Source organism: Mesoplodon bidens (assembly GCF_964165515.1).
Source record: "Mesoplodon bidens genome assembly, chromosome: 4".
NCBI classification, from domain to species: Eukaryota; Metazoa; Chordata; class Mammalia; order Artiodactyla; family Ziphiidae; genus Mesoplodon; species Mesoplodon bidens.
Genome location: NC_138160.1, coordinates 26,135,748 through 26,160,049, shown reverse-complemented (window position 1 = coordinate 26,160,049; position 24,302 = coordinate 26,135,748). Strand labels below are relative to the sequence as shown.

Below are 24,302 nucleotides of genomic sequence, written 5' to 3'. Positions count from 1 at the left end.
TTTAAGGTAGGATTATATTGTTATAAACTTCCCTCGTAGAACTGCTTTTGCTGCATCCCATAGGTTTTAGGTCCCTGTGTTTTCATTGTCATTTGTTTCTAGGTATTTTTTGATTTCCTCTTTGATTTCTTCAGTGATCTCCTGGTTATTAAGTAGTGTATTTTTTAGCCTCCACTTGTTTGTATTGTTTACAGATTTTGGAAAAGTTACTTGATACGATTTCAATTTTCTTAAATTTAACAAGGCTTGATTTTTGACCCAAGGTATGATCTATCCTGTAGAATATTCCATGAGCACCTGAGAAGAAAGTGTATTCTCTTGTTTTTGGATGGACTGTCCTATAAATATCAATTAAGTCCATCTTATTTAAAGTTTTACTTAAAGCTTGTTTTTTCTTATTTATTTTCATTTTGGATGATCTGTCCATTGGTGTTAGTGGGGTGTTAAGTCCCCTACTATGACTGTGTTACTGTCAATTTCCCCTTTTATGGCTGTTAGCATTTGCCTTATGTATTGAGGTGCTCTTATGTTGGGTGCATATATATTTACAATTGTTATATCTTCTTTTTGGATTGACTCTTTGATCATTATGTAGTGTCCATCTTTGTCTCTTGTAATAGTCTTTGTTTTAATGTCTTTTTTCTCTGTTATGAGAATTGTTACTCCAGCTTTCTTTTGATTTACACTTGCATGGAATATCTTTTTCCGTCCCCTCACTTTCAGTCTGTATGTGTCCCTAGGTCTGAAGTAGGTCTCTTGTAGACAGCATATACACGGGTCTTGTTTTCATAACCATTCAGCCAGTCTATGTCTTTTGGGGGAGCGTTTAATCCATTTACATTTAAGGTAATTATCGTTATGTGTGTTCCTATTACCATTTTCTTAATTGTTTTGGGTTTGTTTTGTAGGTCTTTTCCTTCTCTTGTGTTTCCTGCCTAGAGAAGTACCTTTACCATTTGCTGTAAAGCTGGTTTGGTGGTGCCATATTCTGTTAGATTTGCTTGTCTCTAAACGTTTTAATTTCTCCATCAAATCTGAATGAGATCATTTCTGGGTAGAGTAATCTTGGTTGTAGTTTTTTCCCTTTCATCACTTTAAGTATGTCCTGCCACTCCCTTCTGGCTTACAGAGTTTCCGCTGAAAGATCAGCTATTAGCCTTATGGGGATTCCCTTGTATGCTATTTGTTGCTTTACCCTTGTTGCTTTTAATGATTTTTCTTTGTATTTAATTTTTGATATTTTGATTAATATGTGTCTTGGCATTTTTGTCCTTAGATTTATCCGGTATGGGACTGTGCACTTCCTGGAGTTGATTGACTATTTCCTTTCCCATATTGTGACATTTTCAACTACAATCTCTTCAAATATTTTCTCAGTCCCTTTCTTTCTCTCTTCTTCTTCTGGGACCCCTATAATTTGAATATTGGTGTGTTTAATGTTGTCCCAAATTTCTCTGAGACTGTCCTCAATTCTTTTCATTCTTTTTTCTTTATTCTGCTCTGCAGTAGTTATTTCCATTATTTTATCTTCCAGGTCACTTATCCATTCTTCTGCCTCAGTTATTCTGCTATTGATTCCTTCTAGAGAATTTTTAATTTCATTTATTGTGTTGTTCATCATTGTTTGTTTGCTATTTAGTTCTTCTAGGTCCTTGCTAAACGTTTCTTGTATTTCCTCCGTTCTACTTCCAAGGTTTTGGATCATCTTTACTATCATTATTCTGAAATCTTTTACAGGTAGACTGCCTGTTTGCTTGTCATTTGTTTAGTCTGGTGGGTTTTTACATTGCTCCTTCATCTGCTGTGTGTTTTTCTGTGTTCTCATTTTGCTTAACTTACTGTGTTTGGGGTCTCCTTTCCACAGGCTACAGGTTCATAGTTCCCGTTGTTTTTGGTGTCTGCCCCCAGTGGCTAAGGTTGTTTCAGTGGGTTGTGTAGGCTTCCTGGTGGAGTGGACTAGTGCCTGCGTTCTGGTGGCTGAGGCTGGATCTTTTCTTTCTCATGAGCAGGTCCGCGTCTGGTGGTGTGCTTTGGGGTGTCTGTGATCTTATTATGATTTTAGGCAGCCTCTCTGCTAATGGCAGGGGTGTGTTCCTGTCTTGTTAGTTCTTTGGCGTGCGGTGTCCAACACTGTAGCTTGCTGGTCATTGAGTGGAGCTGGGTCTTGGTGTTGAGATGGAGATCTCTGGGAGATTTTCACTGTTTGATATTACGTGGAGGTGGGAGGTCTCTGGTGGACCAACGTCCTGAACTTGTCTCTCCCACCTCAGAGGCACATGCCTGATGCCCAGCTGGAGCACTAAGACCCTGTCATCCACACAGCTCAGAACAAAAGGGAGGAAAAAAGAAAGAAAGAAAAAAAATAAATTAAAATACAGTTGTTAAAATAAAAAATAATTATTAAAAAAATTTTAAAGTAGTAAAAAAAAGAATGAATGAATGAAAGAAAAGAGCAACCAAACCAAAAAACAAATCCACCAATGATAACATGTGCTAAAAACTATACCAACAAACAAACAAACAAAAAGGACAGACAGAACCCTAGGAGAAATTGTAAAGGCAAAGCTATACAGACAATGTCACATACAGAAGCATACACATACACACTCACAAAAAGAGAAAAAGGAAAAATATATATATATATATCATTGCTCCCAAAGTCCACCACCTCAATTTGGGATGATTCGTTTTCTATTCAGGTATTCCACAGATGCAGAGTTCATCAAGTTGATTGTGGAGATCTAATGCACTGCTCCTGAGGCTGCTGGGAGAGATTTCCCTTTCTCTTCTTTGTTCGCACAGCTCCTGGGGTTCAGCTTTGGATTTGGCCCTGCCTGTGCCTGTAGGTCTCCCGAGGGCGACAGTTCCCCGATTAGGCAGGACAGGGTTAAAGGAGCAGCTGATTCGGGGGCTCTGGCTCATTCAGGCCTGGGGAAGGGAGGGGTACAGAGTGCGGGACGAGCGTGTGGTGGCAGAAGCCTGCATGACGTTGCACCAGCCTGAGGCGCGCCGTGAGTTCTCCTGGGGAAGTTGTCCCTGGATCATGGAACCCTGGCAGTGGCGGGCTGCACAGGCTCCTGGGAGGGGAGGAGTGGAGAGTGATTTGTGCTCATATACAGGCTTCTTGTTGGTGGCAGCAGCCTTAGCATCTCATGCTCGTCTCTGGGGTCCGCGCTTTTAGCCGCGGCTCAAGCCTGTCTCTGGAGCTCCTTTAAGCGGCGCTCTTAATCCCCTCTCCTCGAGCACCAGGAAACAAAGAGGCAAGAAAAAGTCTCTTGCCTCTTCGGCAGGTGCAGACTTTTTCCTGGACTGCCTCCCGGCTAGCTGTGGTGCACTTGCCCCCTTCAGGCTGTGTTCACGCCGCCAACCCCAGTCCTCTCCCTGCGCTCTGACCGAGGCCCGAGCCTCAGCTCCCAGCCCCGCCCGCCCCGGCGGGTGAGCAGACAAGCCTCTCGGGCTGGTGAGTGCCTAAGGGCACCTATCCTCTGTGCGGGAATCTGCCCGCTTTGCCCTCCGCACCCCTGTTGCTGTGCTCTCCTCCGAGGCTCCGAAGCTTCCCCACTCTGCCAACCGGAGTCTCCGCCCACGAAGGGGCTTCCTAGTGTGTGGAAACCTTTCCTCCTTCACGGCTCCCTCCCACTGGTGCAGGTCCCGTCCCTATTCTTTTGTCTCTGTTTTTTTCTTTTTTCATTTGCCCTACCCAGGTACGTGGGGATATTCTTGCCTTTTGGGAGGTCTGAGGTCTTCTGCCAGCGTTCAGTAGGTGTTCTGTAGGAGTTGTTCCACGTGTAGATGAATTTCTGGTGTATCTGTGGGGATGAAGATGATCTCCGCGTCTTACTCTTCCGCCATCTCGAAGCTCGGATCCTCGGTTAGCATTCTTATTACTAATGCTTTTACCTATTTATGTGGTAAATTCTTTCTTTATTTTTCTTGGCAGTTTTTTCTTTTTCCCCCAGGGTTTTTCTCTTGTTCTTTCAATTGAAACATATTCCTCTGCCTTCTACTTTTGCTCAACTTTCTCTGTCTGTATGAAAGTAAGTGAAACCATTACCTGTTGTGGTCTTGAAGAGGTGTCCATGTGTGGGAGTGTCCCTATACTGTCTCTGTGCCCAGTGGCATTGGTAGGAGAGCTGGATCTGATATGAACACAAGTCATGTCTTTCCCCAGGATATGCTGGCAAGTATCAACTCGGTAGTAGGTGGGGCTAAAGATGGAGGGGCTACAGCCGGAGCCAGCTGTGAGCAGGGGCTTCTTTTCTGCTTACTGGGCAGACCACCCTATGGGGGACGGGGGTGGGTCCCACGTTGCTGGTCAGAAGCCCTGAGGGTTTGGTTCAAGCTGACTCTTCTCTTTACGCGTGTGCTCTCCCTTCTCCCTGCACTAGCACTGTTACCCCAGAGGGGAGCAGTGCTGAGCAAGAGGGGCTAGTGCAGGTGGCTCAGCATGGATCTGGGCAGGGGCTGTGGCTGTGCTGGCTGCAGTCAGGAACCTGGGCTGATTCTGATGTGCTGCCAGTGTGAGCACCAGTGATGGCTGTCCCCGCCCTGCTCATATGCTGCTCCTAGTCTAAGCTACCTTTGTCCCTCACAGCTGAGGTTTCCCTCGGCCACAGCAGTCCTTGCCCCAGTGTAGAGCTGCACTGAGAAGCAAGCGCAGCCACAGTGGGCTATTGGTTCAGGCTGTGGTATGTGCTGGGCTGGCTGAGAAAAATCAGGCAGCGTCCTGTGCAGTGTCAATTCTCCCTCTCTGCCCTGTCTCAGGAGTAACCAAGTATGTGTGCACTCCTCACTAGTGGGGTTCAGGCTTCCTACAGCCCTCATGTTAGTCCTGCCAGCCCTCCAGCCAAGGGAGCTCGTCTTCCTGGTTTTGGGCCCCAGGTCTGGGGTGCCCAATATGTAGCTCAAACCAATCACTCCCCAGGGAGGATCTCTGTCTGTTTAATCCCCCTCCTCTTCTGAGTCGCCTCTGAGGACAACCAACCTGATTGGTTCTCTTCCCTTCCTACTGAATTCAGCGTGGGTTTTTCTTATAGCCTTGGTTGTAGAGAAGTCTTTTTGCTAATCTTCAGTTAGTTTTCAATCAGAATTGTTCCACATGTAGATGTATTTTATTTTTAAATGTAATACTGTTTATTTAACTTCAAAAACATTTCAGCATTCTAAACATACAAAAAAAATAACAGAGCATTGCAGATCATGTTTAGTACAGAAGGTTCTTGAACTTTCATCAGTGAAGTGGCTCTTGGCTTTGCTGACAATGAAGAGTTCTATGGTTTGTTTAAAAAAAACAAACAGTTTAAAACTACCACACTTCAACTAACAAGAATCCAAAACACTTCTCATGCCAGCTGACCCCCACCCCCACCACCTTTTCCACAGCTAAGAATGGCAGCGGGATGCTATGTCTCTATATACAGAAACAAGACAACCTGAAGCTAAATGGATGCCCACTGCAGTGTCCACAGGTCCAGCCCCACAGTGCACGCCCTGAGCTACGGCCCCTCCAGAAGGCATCGCTCCTACAGCCTCCATACCAAGCAAGGAGCGTCAAGAGTGTGTCTCGGTTGCTTTGTTCTTTTTACAAACTATAGATATGTACAGTTGAGAACTCGGGATTCCTAGCCAATGACCATAGAGTTAACACACCACCTCAAAAATTAAAAAAAAAAAGAAAATGCCAGAAACATCTTTAAATGCCTTGTCACACCAACAGCAAAGTGCACAAAGAAGAACATGAGAGCCTTTTCATTTTAAAAATGTTTGGAAATATGTACGACTTTGATACAGTTTCCGGGTGCTCCAGACACCCATGGCCACTTCATGTAAACCACTGATGATTGCTAGAGCACTTTGAAAGACTACGATATGATTATGATCCAACTGGGTAATTAAACCTAATTACCAGACACGTCTGGTAACAGACACGTCTCGCCCGAGACGTGTGTCAATCACGACGCTCCCTACTCTAAGGTATTCACAAGGAGATAGATCAACAGTTTCTTTTTATTCATCCTCCTCCTCCTCCTCTTCTTCGTCCTTGTCTTCTTCCTCTTCCTCTTCCACCTTTTTCCGGGCAACGTTAGCAGGACCCCTGGCGCCATCATACTTCCCTTTAGACTTACACTCTGCGACATCCTTCTCGTATTTCTCCTTCAGCTTTGCTGCCTTGTTGATGTATGGCTGCTTCTTGCTGTCACTTAAGTTATTCCACATCTCGCCCAGCTTCTTTGCCACATCTCCAGTAGAGATGCCAGGGTTTGTAGATTTGATCTTGGGGCGGAATTCAGAACAGAACAGGAAAAATCCAGACGGTGGCCTCTTGGGGGCTTTTGGGTCCTTCTTCTTCTTGCCTCCCTTTGCTGGTCCATAATCCTTCATTTCCCGATCATAGCGCACTTTATCTGCTTTTGCCATTTCATCAGATTTAGACTTCTCTTTCCCAGACATTGTCTTCCACCTCTCAGAGCATTTCTTGGAAAATTCTGCAAAATTGACAGGGACCTCGGGGTTTTTCTTCTTATGTTCCTCTCTTCACGTCTGCACAAAGAAGGCATAAGCAGACATCTTGCCCTTTGGTTTCTTGGGATCACCTTTAGCCATCTTGACTGTATTGTTCGCTAGTCTGGGCAGTGCAGGGCAAGACGCGCGGCTCAGCGCTCCACAGCCTGGCGCTAGCTGCCTGCACGAGAGCCGCCTGATTGGCCAGCGGGCTCCTCTGTAGACTTTTTTTTTGTGTGTGTGGTACACGGGCCTCTCACTGTTGTGGCCTCTCCCGTTGCGGAGCACAGGCTCCGGACGTGCAGGCTCAGCGGCCATGGCTCACGGGCCCAGCCGCTCAGCGGTGTGTGGGATCTTCCTGGACTGGGGCACGGACCTGTGTCCCCTGCATTGGCAGGTGGACTCTCAACCGCTGCGCCACCAGGGAAGCCCTAGATATATTTTTGATGTGTTTGTTGGGGGAGGTGAGTTCCACATCCTCCTACTCCACCATCTTGATCTTCTCTCCTAAGTACCAATATTTTTTAAAAATGAATCTCTCAATTTTATCTTTTCTTAAGTGTATTTATAACTAGTAATTTCTAGTTAAATTATTTATAATATTTGACCGAGTCTCTCTTTCTTTAATCAACAGTCTCCTATAACCTTAATCTTGTTTCGGGAGTTTCTCTTTACATGCTAGTCTTAGAAGAAATTAGGTAGTCCCATGTTTCCAGCATCCATCCCTAATGGAGGTTGTATTTACTCTTATATCTCCCTTTCCTTACAGCTGTGAAGTGGAAGATATTTCTTCCTAACTCCCCATGTCTTCTCTTTCTTGCAAAAATTCTATATCACTGAGGCTTCCGCAGTAGTTCTATACCTTATTCACTACTTTCATCTCCAAACATTCTAGAAATTCCCATTATTTTTTGAAGACCTTAGTCTCTGGATCACACCTTTCTCCTTCAGCCCAGCAGCTGTTGGCCTCTAAATCCCTGTGTATCACTAGTATAAATCTTGGCCTCCAAATTCATGACTTCTTTCTCTCTTATGACCATTTTCTTAATTTCATTTTAGCCATCAATCTCTATTATCTTCAACTCTGACCCCCAAAATCTCAAATGCAAATATCACACTCAATGACCCCAGTCTTCTCTCTGCCATAGTCCTTGCTCAATAATCTTACTACAGCAATTTCTCAATAACATCTTGATCTCAAATCCAGTGATGCTGCATTTTCTCATTATTCTATAGTCATAGTTCATTCTTCCCTCTCCTTTGGTAGAGCTTGTGTTTCAAATGCATCATTATAATTGCTCATTTTCCACTATCTTTTCACTATTCACATTTATACTTCCATTCTTGAGTCCATGGTCCATTATTTTATCACTCTCTTAAACATAACTTAAAAATCTCACCTCTTTCTTAATATTTCTGTAAAATACCAACCATGATGAATTCAATAATTTATCTTCTCAGTACCTGCACTCAAGCACCTGAATGAAAATTGGGAGAATATCGCCTTTCACTTGAAGTTAATCATACCAAACATTTGATTTGGTTGACCACTTCCTCACCTTGAAACACTTCTCTTTCTTGGTTTTAAGACCTTTATTTTCTATCTAAACTCTACACATGTCATCTAGTTCCCCAAATGTCAGTACTATCTATGTTACAAAAAATTTCAATTATATGCCCCTGGCTCAAATTCCTCTTCTGAGTTTAGGCATGTCTAACTGACATCTTCACACGTGTCTTATAGGCATGCCAAGATTAATATGGCCAAAAGTTAACTCTTTTTTTTCTTCTTTCAGTTTTATTGACCTGTAATTAACATACAGCACTGTATAAGTTTAAGGTGTACAGCATAATGACAACTTACATATATTGTATCAGCTAACTCTTGATTTCTCCCAAACTGAATCCTTCTTAAATATTTCTTATCTCACCAAATGGCACCACTGATCTCTCATTTGTTCAATCCCTGTTTCTCTTCTCTTCCTCATCCCCCACATTCAATCCAGTGCCAGTTCTGTTGATTTTAATTCTAATACATACCTTGAAAGATATCATCCCAGCTCTCATCCCCTTTTGCTTAGATATGACTGTGGCAGCCTCTGACTTGCATTCTTCCTTTTATTGCTCCTCTACAACCAGAGCAATATTTTTATAGCATACATCTGATAATGACACTTTCCTTTATTCAAAAGCCCCTCCAATTTCACTTGGTCCTATGATTACTGAAACTGTTGGCCCCTGACAATTTCAACATCCTCACCTCCTTCTGTTTCCCCCTTTCAACTGCACTGACTTCACTTCTGTCCTTCAAACCTGTCAAGTTCTACATAGTGCTTTTGCAAAAACAATTCTTCCTTCAGGGCCTTTGCACAATCCCCTGTTTAGGGCTTTTGCATACACAATCTGCCCTTCCCTTTGCAAAGCTGTCTCCTTTTCACCATCATATCCTAACTAAACAGTGCCTCCTGAGACTGTGCTTCCTATCATATCTTAGGAAGTATGGCTCCCACTTCCAACCCAGTATTTTCTTTTTATGATGAAAACCTGCTCATTTCTTTTCTAGCACTTACACAAGTTTTAAATAATAGCATTATTTATTTGTTGATTATTGTTATTATTATGTGCTTTTCCCATTGTATTGAAAAATATCTGTGAAGGCAGGGTCATATATTTTACTAATGATAGCATGCTGGTTTTAAACACAATGCTTGACATTTGATATTGGTTAATTAAAATATATTTGAATCATTAAATGAGTACATGTGTTTTCATAGAAAAGATATAATTGGTTAGTTGTATATAAGTGGTAACACTCAGCTGACAGTTACTGGGCTTCACAGATTTAATATAGGACACCACATTTTACTTAGTGTCATTTACTTTAAATTTTAGGTATCTGTTTAGAATAAATTAATCCTCTTAGTACTGGCTTGGAATTCTTTAACTAAAAAAAAAAACTGAAAGCAAAGGTTATAGATGTAAATTTCCTCCTCTATTAAAACTCTACTTGTTCTTTAATGTCAAATGTGTATTTCTTCTGCACTCTGAAAACTTTGACCACCTTTGTCTTCACTCACCTTTCCTCCTCTCAACTCTTACAGCTTTCATTCTCAGTAACGCTTATTCAGGACTCATATTCTGTTTTGAATTGTTGATCATATTCTGAAAAATTTATGACTTGACTCTAGAAGTAGAGTGTACTTATTTTCAAATCCCACAATTACTTTAGCACCCAGTAATTACTGACTGTCTAATAGTCAGGAAATTGCATCATCCATCATTTTATTTATGCTATTTATAAGTGCCATCTGAGATCACAATTATCAAGTTAAGTCAGTGATAAGTAATTTCACACACATGTAAATTCATATAATCAGGATAAGGATATTATGGGGAAATATCCTTTACCAGCCTTCAGATATTACCTTACCTCATTAGTCATCTTTCTATCTACAGCTGGGCTTCATGATTGAACAACAAACTTTGTTTCACACTCCATATCTATCAGTTGGTCATTGTTTTAGGGTAGTTGTGGTTTGAGAGGTCCAGTGGTACTCCTTGTGTTATATTGCAGGTAGTAATCCCTGCACAAATTCTGGCTCATAAAATTTATTCAACTAATCTTGGTTAAATAAATCATTTACTAGTATGTGACTTAAGATGCTTAATGGCATTGCTACAGCCACTGATATTACCACCAATAGCAGTAACAGCAGCAGCAAAAATCCAACATTATACATCATTTGAAATCACTTGTACTGTTCCTGTCTTCTCTAGTCTGTCAGAGAATAACATCAGAGAAAAACAGTGTGCATATTTCTTGGTCTTTTGATCACAACCTCAGTAATATTTCCCCAAGTTTGTCTGTTAATAGTGACATGCCTATACTTTGCTTCACCTGTGAAGAAGCTGTCTGAGAACTGATGGATCTGGACGAGAGGGTAGCCAATTAGGTAATGGCCTCCAGCAAGAGCGGACTCTGTAGAAGAGTCGCCTTTGGACTGTGTGGAGTTGAACTAAAGGGCACAGCTGTTACATAAATCAGAGAGAAAAGGACAGGGTTACACCTGTAGGTTGACTCAACAGCTATATTTTCTCTGCTCAAATAGTAGAGTAGTATAATCATAGCTAATACAATACTCAGATTAATTAAGTAATCTTGACTTCAATTATTTAGATAACTCAAGAGAGTAGGGAATTATAATGAAAATTAAAGCATTAATTTCAGAAATGGAGACATTGCCCTAAAGGGTTTCTATCAGAAAATAACTCATAGGGAGTCTGTTATTAAGTGACAACACTTTGATGGCAAAGAACATTATCAGCAGGACCAGTAGCTATAAATTTAAAGCCAGGGATCTAATATCAAATTTATTAAGTAGATATAGAGAACATGTCACAAATAAGTTTGTAGATATCTTTCTCTAAGAAATTTTTTTCTAACTACTTGTTCGATTTCTGAACTTGGCTCTGACTTGATAAAAGGAACTGACTAGTCAGAGGAAAAGATGAGTCTGTGCCCAACTGGTCTTATATATTATTGTTAATTTTTTTTTTTTTTTGCCATAACAGAGATCACCCATGCTTTATAATTTGTACAAAATAGTGTGCTGAAACTAGAGATGCACTATGGACAAAACCTCTTGCTACTCCCAAGTGTGTGTACATTTATCAGCAGGCATCTCAGAATCTATTTTTCTTTACTGATGTGCTTCTTTTGTCTTCAGAATAGCTAAAAATTAAATTAATTGCAATAGTGTTATCATTTTTTTTTTTTTTTTTTTTTTTTGCCGTACGCGGGCCTCTCACTGTTGTGGCCTCTCCCATTGCGGAGCACAGGCTCCAGACCCGCAGGCTCAGCAGCCATGGCTCACTGGCCCAGCCGCTCCGCGGCATGTGGGATTCTCCCAGACCGGGGCATGAACCTGTGTCCCCTGCATCGGCAGGCGGACTCCCAACCACTGCACCACCAGGGAAGCCCAATCCTATTAATTTTTAAATTTAAGATGCCCACTTTTATTATGCTCATTTGTTCTAGAAAGTAAATTATTCTTTAAATTTTTAAATTTTCACAGTAACATGATGCTTCATATACTTGGCATGTGAACACATATTCAGTACAATTCAATAATGAATATATTGAATTAATAATGATATAAGATCAAACTAAGGAAATAAAGTAAAAGTATAAAATGAGCCCTTATTTGTGAATGAATTAATACAGATTACTTTTAGAACATTTTGGGTATGTTGTATCTTAGATATTGATGATTTGTACACGTATGGTGCTTTTTAGTTTACAAAGTACTTCTATAAACATTTTTCTTCTCCAGTAAGCCCTGTGGGAAGGGCTAGGCAGGTTTTTGTGTTTTGTTTTTTTTTCTCTTTTTTCCTTTAACATCTTTTTTGGAGTATAATTGCTTTACAATGTTGTGTTAGTCTCTGCTGTATAACAAAGTGAATCAGCTATATGCATACGTATATCCCCATATCCCCTCCCTCTTGCGTCTCCCTCCCACCCTCCTTATCCCACCCCTTTAGGTGGTCGCAAAGCACAGAGCTGATATCTCCCTGGGCTATGCAGCTGCTTCCCACTAGCTGTCTATTTTACATTTAGTAGTGTATATATGTCAGTGTTACTCTCTCACTTCGTCCCAGCTTACCCTTCCCCCTCCCCATGTCCTCAAGTCCATTCTCTATGTCTGTGTCTTTATTGCTGTCCTAAGCAGATATTTTTATTACCTAAAAAGAAACTGAGTCACAGAAAGGTTATTTGATCACTTCACACAACTAATAGGTAGTGGAACCAGGATTTGACAGAACATAGAGTCACTCTATAAATACCATCACATTCATTTTCCCCTAACAGCCAACAGTATTGTCTATAAATACTCTTAATTGATTGACTGTTTTAGAAAGAAATACATTCCTTAGGATTTCATCAAATTTTGCCAAATAACTTGGTAGGTATTTCATGTGATAATTTGTGCAGTAACTTGTTTTTCACTAAACTGTACCCTCAAGATTTATCTCTCTGTATTTAAGTAGATATATGTTTCAAGGATTGTGTCTTCGGGCTTCCATCAGGGATAAGGGACAGCTGTCTGTGCATTAATGAAGCACAAAGGCTGTTTTCCATCAACGGAGGAAGACATCATTGCTTTTCACCCTCATCCTTTGAACTATTTAATTTTACAGCCATCTGAGTCAACTTTTATTCTTTTAGCATGTGTTCTAGAATTTTAAAAGGAAAGAAGGCAGAAAAGTTCAACACCTAAGTAGACAGCTTTGTCAAATGTTACTCCCACATTGTTTTACAAGGTTCTTTTTGTTCTGTAGTAAATGGCAGTGTCTTTCACTGAAGGAGTAATTTATAAATATCTCCTTTTGCTTTAGACTTCTATGTTCCTTATAGAACTCTTAAGTTTGGTTCAGAATATATTTTTCCCTCTTGGGAAATAAGAGTAGAACATTTTGTTCTCTGATATTAACTCAGTGTGTCGCTATTAAATAGATACTACAGAGGTGGAAAACGGACATGCAAAAATCATTCTTCAGGTTTCTTTCAACTTTTGAAAAATGGTGAGGTTAGAAGGAACATGATCTCTTCTGAGTTCTGGACGGGAAAGATATAAGGAGCAGCCCCAGACATTCAAAAGCCCGCCTGGCACTCACAGTTAGGTCATGTTATTCTCTAACTAGACATAAACTATCTCTCAGAATACCAACCTCAGACAGGGTTACTCTGAGATCATGATAAAAGGAGATAAAGCAAGGCCACTTCATAATTCTGTCTAAGCACAGACAAAAACAAGGTCACTATGCCACCCACAAAATATCAAACACCCCCTTACTCATCCAGAATTCATGACTGCTACTTCTTTATCAATTACAGTTTTATCTTCATTCTTGTCTCCTCTCCTTGTCAGTTAGGTTTGTTGAGATACACAATCATGGAAGTTCCCCTGTTTTCTGACAGCATGCAATCTTGTGTGAACCCCTGCTTCCTTAGATCCTCTTGCTCCAAATCAGCCAATCAAAACCAAAATCCAATGAAAGGTTCTTTTTAACCATCTCTTAGACACCCCATGATTCCCAACACAGTAAGTATTGAATCAAACCTGTCTCATCTAGAATTGTATCCCTGGTGATCTTTGGCTGCAGGACATTGACATATTTTGCTTTGTCTCAGTTTGTTACTAGTTATTTGAAATTGAGCAAATTATTTAGGTACTCTGGTCTTGTTTTTCCTCTATAAAATGGAGATGTTTATATTTACCATAAGATTGTTAAGGTGTTTGTTGAGATAAGCAATTTAAAGTACATTAATTGTGCTGTAACACAGGAATTAGTATTATTTCTCTCATTTCATAGTATTTTCTCCTTTTCCTTCTTTTTCAGATTTTCCCCAAATTCAATCATAATAATCTTCTCAGTTGTTTGATCTATGATTTGTAACTCATATGATTTTTAAAATCTACAAACGAAACCTTCCTTTCGGGAATTCCCTGGCAGTCCAGTGGTTAGGACTCTGCACTTCCACTGAAGGGGGCATGGGTTCTGTCCCTGGTCAGGGAACTAAGATCCTGCATGCTGTATGGCACAGCCAAAAAAAAAAAAAAGAAGAGAAAAAGAGACCTTCCTTTGAACTGTTTAATTGGGAATCAGAATTTGGACAATGGGTTCATCAGGTTTATAACCATTGTCCTGACTTTGCTTTATTATCACCATACTTGAGAAAAAAACTCTGCTGCGCTTGGAAATCATTTATTGACAACCCTGAGTTCCAGGGTGTGAACTGGGCAATGTAGACACAAGTGAATTAGATGTCATCCTACCATCAAATAGCACATGTTCATCTCCAATAATATTCCAACTATCAGCCATACTAATAGTTCTTAAATATGTTTCTAATCCAATATGTCTGGTGTTTATGACACAGTCCTGTAGTCATAGTGCTACACCAAGCTTCTCATTTGGTGAGATGGGATTCACTGACAAATTGGATAATAAATCCAGAGGCTAATCCAATTCAAATACACCCTCAAAATACTTAAATAGAAATCTAACAGATATAAAAGGAGGAATTGAACAAATTCTGCATCCACTGGGAATTATAATAGAAACTATAAATTAAGCAGGAAAAAATAATGAGAAGATTTGGATAATTTGAACAACACAAGAAACTATCATCTTCATTACATTTATGTGTGTGTGTGTGTGTGTGTGTGTGTGTGTAGCTTCATCCAATAAACCAAGCAAAATCATAGTTTTTAGACATATGTAGAACATTTACAGAGTTTGACCCCATCCTATCCCATAAAGGAAGTCTTAAGAAATATCAGAGAATTGGTAATACATGGACAACCTTCTCTGGCCAAAATTTAATAAAACTAAAAATAAGCAATGGATTTGGAGGCTTTCAGATTCTCTTTTCCAAAACTCAAGGGATCTCTGGCTTTGTGTAGCTCTTTGGAACCCTGTGCCACTGCCGTTGAAGTCAAAAGCCAATGACTTTAAGAACTCAGTATGTGATGACGCTTCATCCCTTTGCTTTTTCATCCTTCCAAAACTTCCCCAACATCTACTGCCTGGAAGATTGCTTAAAAAACATTAAAAAATAAAATAGAACAGATATAAACCAATAGAAAAGGCAGTAGACCAGTGTAAGCAGGCATAAGCATAGCTTTGGCTGACAGAAAGAGTTAGATAGTATTCTTGGGTCTGGTATGACTAGCGCAAGAGTACTGGGTAGGAAGAAATAGGGCATATGATTGAGCGTAAAGAGAGCAACCAAATCAAGCAGCTTTGGGAAAATTTACACAGAGAAGTTTAGACTGGAAGCAATGAACAATGAGCAAAGACTTTGTTTTCTGAAATTATAACATTGGGTTCTTAAGAAACTCAATTGGGCAACTGTATAGACAGCACTTCAAGGAGGAGAGACAGAACTTGGAGAAAGCACATTTATGAGGTGATAAATGCTTGGTACCAAAAAATGTCAGAGTCAGGCCAGTGGGTAATTAAACGATAGTATGCACCAGCATAAGAAACCAGTGTTCTGGTTATTGCTTCTAGAGTGGTGTTCTCAAGTTATCCCTAATAAATATTTCTATCTGGGCTAAGTGATTTAATGAGAGCAAGAAGTTCATATACCAGTGTACAAAGAAAAGTGAAAAAAGAGAGGAGCTCAGTAGCAAAAAATGACTGAGGGAGTGATTTTATAATTGATGAAGATATGAGTACCACCGTGCTTACCACCTCCACTTCTCACTCTGCCAAAACACACTGGCAAGTGGGAAAAAATGATAATCCAGGAAGATAAATCCGTTCTTTCATCCATATAAGAAAAAACTGAGAGTGATGCTAAAGGGCATTTTGAATTTAATCCAATCCAGCTATAATCTTACATTTTATAAGCTTCCACTTGGCATAAAGAGCCCCAATGTTGATATACAAGGAGGAAAGAAGGGAAATAATATTTTGACAGCTTTTTTTCCCCTAGTGTTTTCTTTCTTATACCATTTCCCTTACGACTTTATCTTTATATTTGAGTTGGGGAAATTAGTATGAAGATGAATGAAAAAATGCTATCATGCCTTTTTTGTTGTTGTTCTGATATATCTAAAAAAAAAAAAAAAGGTACTGATGAACCTAGTGGCAGGGCAGGAATAAAGATGCAGATGTAGAGAATGGACTTGAGGACACGGAGGGGAAAGGGAAGCTGGGACGAAGTGAGAGAGTAGCATGGACATATATACACTACCAAATGTAAAATAGATAGCTAGTGGGAAGCTGCTGCATAACACAGGGAGATCAGCTCCATGTTCTGAAACCACCTAGAAGGGTATGATAGGGAGGGTGGGAGGGAGGCTCAAGAGGGAAGGGGTATGGGGCTATATGTACACATATAGCTGATTCACTTTGTTGTACAGCAGAAACTAACACAACATTGTAAAGCAATTACACTCCAATAAAGATATTAAAAAAATTAAATATCTTGGAAAAGGTTAAAATGACTAATTTTTCTTTAATATTGAAGCAGTATGGATTTTAATTTAGTTTTTATTATATATTGAAATAAATTCCACTCAAATAATGATTTACTTAAAATTCAGGACACTAGATATTTTTGGAAATAATTTTATACTCTTAATTAATTACATGTATAATTTATTATATTATAGATGCATAAAATAAAAATACAACCCCATTGATTCAATCATGTATAATAACATAGAGTGATTCAAAGAAATTTTGAGCTCTGTGTTTTAATTCAATATCCTTATTTGCAGTATAAATGAACATTTAGTAAAATTTTACTGCACAATCATCCAAATAACTTTTCTTAACAATATATTTCATGTAGTTTTTTTTATTACTCTTCTTACTTTAATCTAAAATTTCACAGAAGTGTAATTTAATGCACATTTTAAATAAAAATGTATTTTCATAACTATTGTAGCTACTAGCTACAAAACACCTCTGAGCACCTTCATCAGAACAGAGCTCCCACATCATAACTAGCTCAATAAAACTGGTTAAACATTTACTCAGGAAATAAATAAAAACCAATTCTGCCTTCAGTTAAAAAAAGGACAGCCTGAGGTATGCAGATGATCAACAGACTCAGCTGTCATTTAAAAAATGTTCAGATACTGAAATTTTCATTTAGTTACCTTTTGAACTTTGATAGTATTTTATAAATCATAAGTCTGTATTAGTCAAGGTCCCAGCAGGAAAGAGATGACACAATCAATTGAGTAATTAAGGAGAGTTTAATAAAGGGACTACTTCCAAAGTCATGGACAGGGTTTAGAGATACCAATAAGGTACTGTGAAGTTCCCTGGGGCTAACAACTGTTTGAAGTCATGTTTATCCCAAGACTTGAAAGGACACCAGGACGGAGTGGTTCCCAGAATAGAGAGAAATGGAGAGGGTCATCTGACAGGAGCTGTGGTCTTTGGTAGTAACCTGTCAGGGAGGAAGCATGGAGAATAAATACCCAAATTTCATTCTCCTTTCTACCCTGTGGTGCTTCCCATTGACTAAAGTCATAAGTAAGCCTCAGTGCGTGGGACCCTGTTGATGCACTTTGTACTAGTTAGCTTTACCTGCAAGACACAGAGCTAAAGGAGGAAGGACTGAAATTAGGTATGGGAGAGAAACAGAACACAGCCAGCTTATGGGCTCAGAAGGATAATTTAGGCATTCACTCAGAAAATGTTTATTGAACATCTGTTATATACTATGTATTGTGCTAAGCACTGGGGCCAAAAATATGAACAGACCATAATTCTCACAAGTAGAAAAACAACCTGGGTTTTTTTTCCCTTTTTCTTTTTTCCTTTTTTTGAAACATACAGATTAAAAAGGGACAAAGGAAAACAAAAATAGGAAAAAAATCACTATAAAGAAAAGATATTATGAAGTATAAAATAGTCACTCGTAGAAAAAAATATAGTAAGAACTACTTTGCATTCCAGCCTCCATCTGCCTTGAAAGATAAAGGCTTGTAAAAATTATTCTGGACCTAAAAATTCCTATAAATGAATAGTAGGCCCAAGTTATATGAGGAGGCATAGGGAATTGATTCATGCTTAATAAACCCTGCAATTAATAAAACCTTGTTCCTCGGCTACTCCTTCCTCTGGGGAGCTCTCAGTATTTTACAGCCCTTGTCAAAGAAACCTTATAACTCCTCTGTGTTATAAAGAATGGAATAAGTGTGACAGTGGGGTGGGTATATTTTTCTTCCTCTTCTGTCCCTGGGATCCTTTACCAGGGAATCAATGCTTTGCAGCTCTATCCTTTGGATTTTATACAGCTACTAACGGGTAGCTTTTCTCTGCCTGCAGTAACTCTGCCATGGTTGCTGGAGATCATACATCATCCAGTGGTTAATTTTTTAAATTAATTCAAAGAATATTAACTAAGCTTTCATATTTTTGACCAAAAATAAATAAATAAACACCACCTTCCTTAGTTTTTCTTTGACCTTAAGTTTAATTCTGTACTTGATAAAATGTTCTGTGGTGCATATCTAGACTGAGTGTGACATAGACAATGGTGACAAAAATGACCCATTTAATAATTGATTGTTTTCTTATTCTACTCTCAATTGCTTAAAAAAAGACCTGACTGCTTATGCACATATTCTTGGGATTGATTCATATGGGTTCATAAAGCCATTGTGAGTTTCTTTCAGGCCACTGCTTATCTAGCCTCTGCTATAAATGTCATTGAGACTCGCAGCAGAAGCAAGAGGATGCCCTTCCCAGCCAGGCAAGACACCTTAGTGTTTTGTATTCCTGAAACTCTGACAGATGGATGAAAGTTCCCCATTAGGAAATGAGATAACCTAGATATCAACTGGGATTTCCTGACCCCTTGAGACTCACCTGGACATCTGTTCATGCCTAATGGAAGCCAAAGAAGTCCTCAAGCTTCTGCACTTTGAGGGGAGGGTGGTGCCTGTGGTTTCCAGGTCCCTTCTACCTCTCATTTCCTTCTTTTCTGACATGTAGTCATTGTAATGGCATTTATGCAGACATGAAGCAGACTCTACCCTAACTCCTCCCACCCAATATGCACCCCTCTTCAAGAGTTGTAAAATCGGAGAAGTGTGAGAAGATAAAAGGTCATTTATAGTGGAAATAACTTCAAATTGAACCCTGGCACTTTAAAATATTAGTCTCTCCATTTCCAGAAAATTTCCACTGATACTCCCAATTTAAGGACCTCTGCATCTCAGCTTCTTTCTTGCCCACCCATCTGCTTCCTTCTCTCTGCATTTCCCTCTGTGTTCTCCTCCTTCCAAAGAGAGATTAAAACTCATCTCCTTGTCTCAGGCAGGCTTGTTCATCCTTTAGCTTTGTTGTGGCTTCTCCTACCAAGACCCATATTCTCAGGATCTTACAATACCAAATGCCTTATCAAGGTTCTTCCCCAAAGAAAGACCTATTCTCTCTCTAAAGAGCAAATGGATACTTATTAAGGTAATAGCATTTTCTACTTTGCCGTGGTGGAACATATACTTCCTAACAAGATAACCTAGTATTTCCTTTTCTTTTCCTGTAATCTTGAGAGATGAAGAACGAATTCAGCTTACATAATAAAGTAATTACAAATTTGGCAGCTGTGTGTTTTTGACAATAGAAGTGCATTGTTTCACAGAGTACTGATAGTATCATTTGAAACTCTGAGTACATACATAGTGCTTTGGCTGGTGAGTTAAGTACAGTCTTGCATAGATATGGGAACAAGTAGGAAAATATAAGATGTGCTAGGATTAAGTTGTATATTTTCAGATTTTTTTCTTTGGTTTCTGAACCTTGAACAGCAGGACAGGTGATATGATTTTTAAAGACCTGAGAAGATCAATCCTAATTTTCTACATTATTTACAAACCAGCTTTTGGATATCTAAAATCCCTTTCAACCAAAGTTTGCTCTTCTGAGAATAAGTAATACTAAGATAGGACCACAGGAAATATGCATTGAACATCTGAAGGGGAGGGGAGTGAGTGAGAAAGGGAAGGACTGCAGTCACCTAAGCTAAATCTTAGCTGTGCTAGGAAAGCAGCAAAAGAGAAGGCAGGATTGATGCCATTAAAGTGACTTCCTGATTATGTCTCTGGCCTTTACTATTCACAGTATGTATTAAATTAAGAAGCTCAGTGGTTGGAGGCAAAGTGGATGTCACATGATTTTTGTATCTTAGAAGAGAACATGGGACAGGGCTCAAGTTCAGATCTATTTCAGTGTTGTGAGTGAAAAAACAAAGAAAAAGAAGATATTGGGGTGTAGAAGACTTATTAGGGTCGAAAAGAAAGTAGATGGAAGTTGGAAGATTTGTCATTTATGTTCCAGTACTCTTTTAATTTGATTTAAAATGAATAATTTACCTCATGAACAAAAATGCTCTCATGGTCCAGATTCCAAGATGTGCTCCAGATTATAACAGCTGCAAATGAAAAATATCAAGATGGTACCTACAGATCAGGACAATGGACAGCATCCGCTAAGGACATCTTTGACAAGGCTGGGGAGCTCCTCTTAGAGGTGTTTTGTTTTTCTTTTCTTTTTATTGAATATTTACGATATTGGGTTAGTTTCAGTTACACAGCATAATGATTCAGTTTTTTGTTTTATTTTGTTTTCAGCAAATATCTTAAATATATTCAGAGTCAAGGCCTCTCCCGGTACGATTACACTGTTATAATCTTGCCACATGGCTTCCCAGAGTAAAGCAAAACAAGCTGTATTTGAAGAGATCCTTACAGACACTGTTTGGCTGACCATATTCAGCATATAGTTTACATACAGATCAATAAAGATTGAGTTCCAGTTGAATCTGAGTCCTGGCTTCTAATGGTTTCCTCTAAATTATAAGCGGATCACTTTTGCATCTTCCTAACTGAATCAGGGATTTTAACTTATTTACTTTCACAGAGTATGACCTAGGAGTACAAATGCTCACCTAACTAAAAGCCTAGTGGACCACTTAGCAGAAAGCTTTTTCCCCTCCTCATGCCTACTTATAGAAATCCAATAGGGCTTTGCTACCCCAGCTATCACGAGCTGCTCTGAGTTTTAAAAGGTTGTCTTTGTCTGTTTGATAACATCTGCTCCACACTCTGGTCATATGGTAGCCCTTAGGAAACAGTTCTCTAAGGCAGAAGCATATTTCATAAGATTCATATGATTTACAAACAAGAATTTTAAGTTCTAATTAGTACTTTCAGGGTGATTCATGCAAAAGAAAGATTTCCATTTGCATGTCAATGAAAACCTGCTGCCTTAGAAACCCTTGCTAAACTATGTAATTAATCTTTGTACATGAGGAAGGATTTATTTTTCTTACTTCCAATTCTCAGGAACAGATTCAGACAGCCTTAGTGTCTTAGATATTTAAAACATCCGTGATTATTGCACCATGAGGTTTTAGGTTTGGTATGTGGTGTGAGGAGAGAAAAACATCTAGTCCTCAAAGAGTTCCCTTTCTTTTGCTATAATAGCCCTATTGTTTCTCTCCTCCTTCTCCCTTCCTCCTACTTTCCTCTCTCTTGTCTTTCCCTCCTCTTCCTTTCTCCTTCTGCCTTTCCTTCTCCAGCATTGTATTTCTCTTTTAGAAATATTTAGGACCAGTGCTTGCTGGGTGGTAACTTTGATTTGGTTAGCTCTTATATTAGGATTACTCATTTTCACACTGTGCAATTATTAATTAAAAAAAGCTTTATTTTAAATTTCTTTCAAATTTTAACTAAACGCTACCATGATAATTGGATTTCTAATTTTAGATATTACATTGTTTTTTTAAAAGTTGGCTCCTTTGTCCAATAAGCTGATTCAGTGGAAAGAATTAATACACAACTGGAACCTGAGAGATATTTGTAACAGTAAATAAGAGGTACTTAATTCCTTAGGTTAGATGCATATAATGCTTGTGAAAGAAGTGATTTTATATATATATATATATCTTATATATGAGTTCCGTCATTTCAGTATACCTTCTTTTGGAAGACCAGAATTACCCTTTATTTTTTTCATAGTATTTTTTAAATTTGGGATTGTGTATCATTCAAACTAGCAAGAATGAAAGTTCTCCCTTCCCATGACCACATTGATTCTGGTCTGATCTAAGTTGAGCTAATCAGAGTTTTTCTTGTGATTTGTGCTGGAGCTCTCAGGAAACATACAACATGTAGGACTGGGACCAGCAGTGGTTACCTTACTGACCTAGGAAAAGATTCTATCTAAAAGCAAAGCTAAACAGAGGCAGGTGACGTTGGATGAGAGCAAGAAAGGAGACTGAGAGAGCTGATGCCATTGACTGCATTCCTGGAGGTTTACACGTGGAAGGTACTATATATATATATATATATATATATATATATATATATATATATATATATATATATATATATATATATATATATATTTATTTATTTATTTATATAGTGATGGAATGTATGACTTTATTGGACAAAGAACAGCCAAAAAAATTAGGGAGGAAAAATGGAGCATGGCATATCTGGGACTTTAAATGTTTGTAGTAGCTGAGGTTTCAGGGTGCTGGTTGTTTAGTGGCAGGGATGAGCTGAAAGTATATAAGGGACTGATTATGAGAAGGACCTTGATTGCCAAGTTAAGGAGCTTGGATTTGCTCCTGAAGGCAATAAGGAGCCATTAAAGGCATTTAAGCAAGCATCTGACATGGCTAGATTTGCCCAAAGCTGATCTATGTTGAGGAAATATGTAAAGTTGGAATAATTTTTAAATATCAACATTGCTGTTTCCATTCAGAAGCATCAAATCAATAGTAGGAAAATTTGAAGGTCTAAATCTAACTCTTAAAAATCAATTAAAAAAACAACTGTGAGTTTATCTCATCATTTATGATATTATAAAACAGTGTGGAGACATTGTTATGAATATATCAATTTGATCTTAGAGATTACAGTTATATTATAAAAGCTAAGCTAAATTAGCAAATGAAAAGCACTACAACTGCTGAAATCTGAATCAGTAGAAATAACTAAATTTAGAAAATAGAAGAATTAACTTTAGAGTGAGGTACTACAATGGGAATTACTTTGGTTCTATTGTTTCAGAATAGATAGGCATATTCAGAAATCAATTAATCCATAAATGTGTAAATATTCTGTATATTTAAGATAATACAAACTGTAATACCTGTATATCAAGTGCGCTCAAATTTAAATAATATTTTTATATTAATATACAGTGCTTTTCAGTGTGAAAAGTTCTTTTTTATCTACGTTTGCTAATCCCAACATCTCTGTGATTCAGGCTCTGCAGCTTACTTTACAGATAAGGAAACTGAGGCTCAAAGATGGTAGTACTAATGTGCTCAAGGGCACACAGAGAATCTGGCCAAACTGAGATTTGTATGTGTCTGAATCTAAAGCCCAGGACTTTTTGGTTTGTTTTTGCTTCAAATACTATATTCCTTGCTTTTCAAGACAGCATAACAGCTGACCAAGGGCAGCCAGCTAACTGAGTCAGGAATTACGTGTCTACCCTGTACGGTGGATGCTCGGAGTGAGTCTGGCACAGTCTAGTGGAACCAGAGCCTTGCACTACTCTTCTGCAAGTGAGCCTTGTCCTTAGGCTTTTGATTACAGTATCTGGTAATACTGCAAATTACTGCAGACACTGCAGTATTACTGCAAATACCTCTGGTATTTCAGTTCCCTGGAGGAGAGTAATCTTGCGCTTGATCTTTCGCCCTTGAGTCTTCTTTCTCTTTTACTTCTCCTTGCCAGCCAAGATGAAGGTTAGAATCTCTTCTCAGTATTAATGTGACTAAGCACCCAGTTCACATGAGTGACTACATTCCTTCCGATGGGTTGATAACCAAGTATCAATATTTTCCACCCAACTTGAAGCATTTCATTGTCTGAACTCTTGCTGTAGACTTGATTAGGTAAGAATGCCAGTCTAAATCAACATGGGGCCACACAGGCTTTTGGATGCTGGATTTTCACTTAATGCCTGTTCCCTCAGGGATGAGTACTTAGAGCTCCTGGATGCCACCATGTCTTATGTGTTTTGGTGCCAGCAGTACCTCTTCTCTCTGTTGCCTGGCTAACTCCTACCCAGTCTTCTACTCTCAGCTCACACATTTCCTTCTCCCCAAACCTTTCCAGACAGCATTAGTGTTAATTTAGGTTTTGCTTCTGTGAGTTCCCACTTGTATTACAGTGGATTTCACATTGTATTGCAAATGTCTATTTCTCAGACTCAGCAATGTCTTAGATGGAGGGCCTGTGTTT

At 39.0% G+C, this 24,302-nt stretch overlaps 1 pseudogene across 1 annotated transcript; it reads right to left on the bottom strand.

Annotated features, from left to right (window-relative positions):
• Positions 1-6,006: 6,006 nt before the first annotated feature.
• Positions 6,007-6,675, bottom strand: LOC308616478 (high mobility group protein B3-like; annotated as a pseudogene). Its single transcript has one exon. The product of its transcript is annotated as a high mobility group protein B3-like (transcript).
• Positions 6,676-24,302: the final 17,627 nt, after the last annotated feature.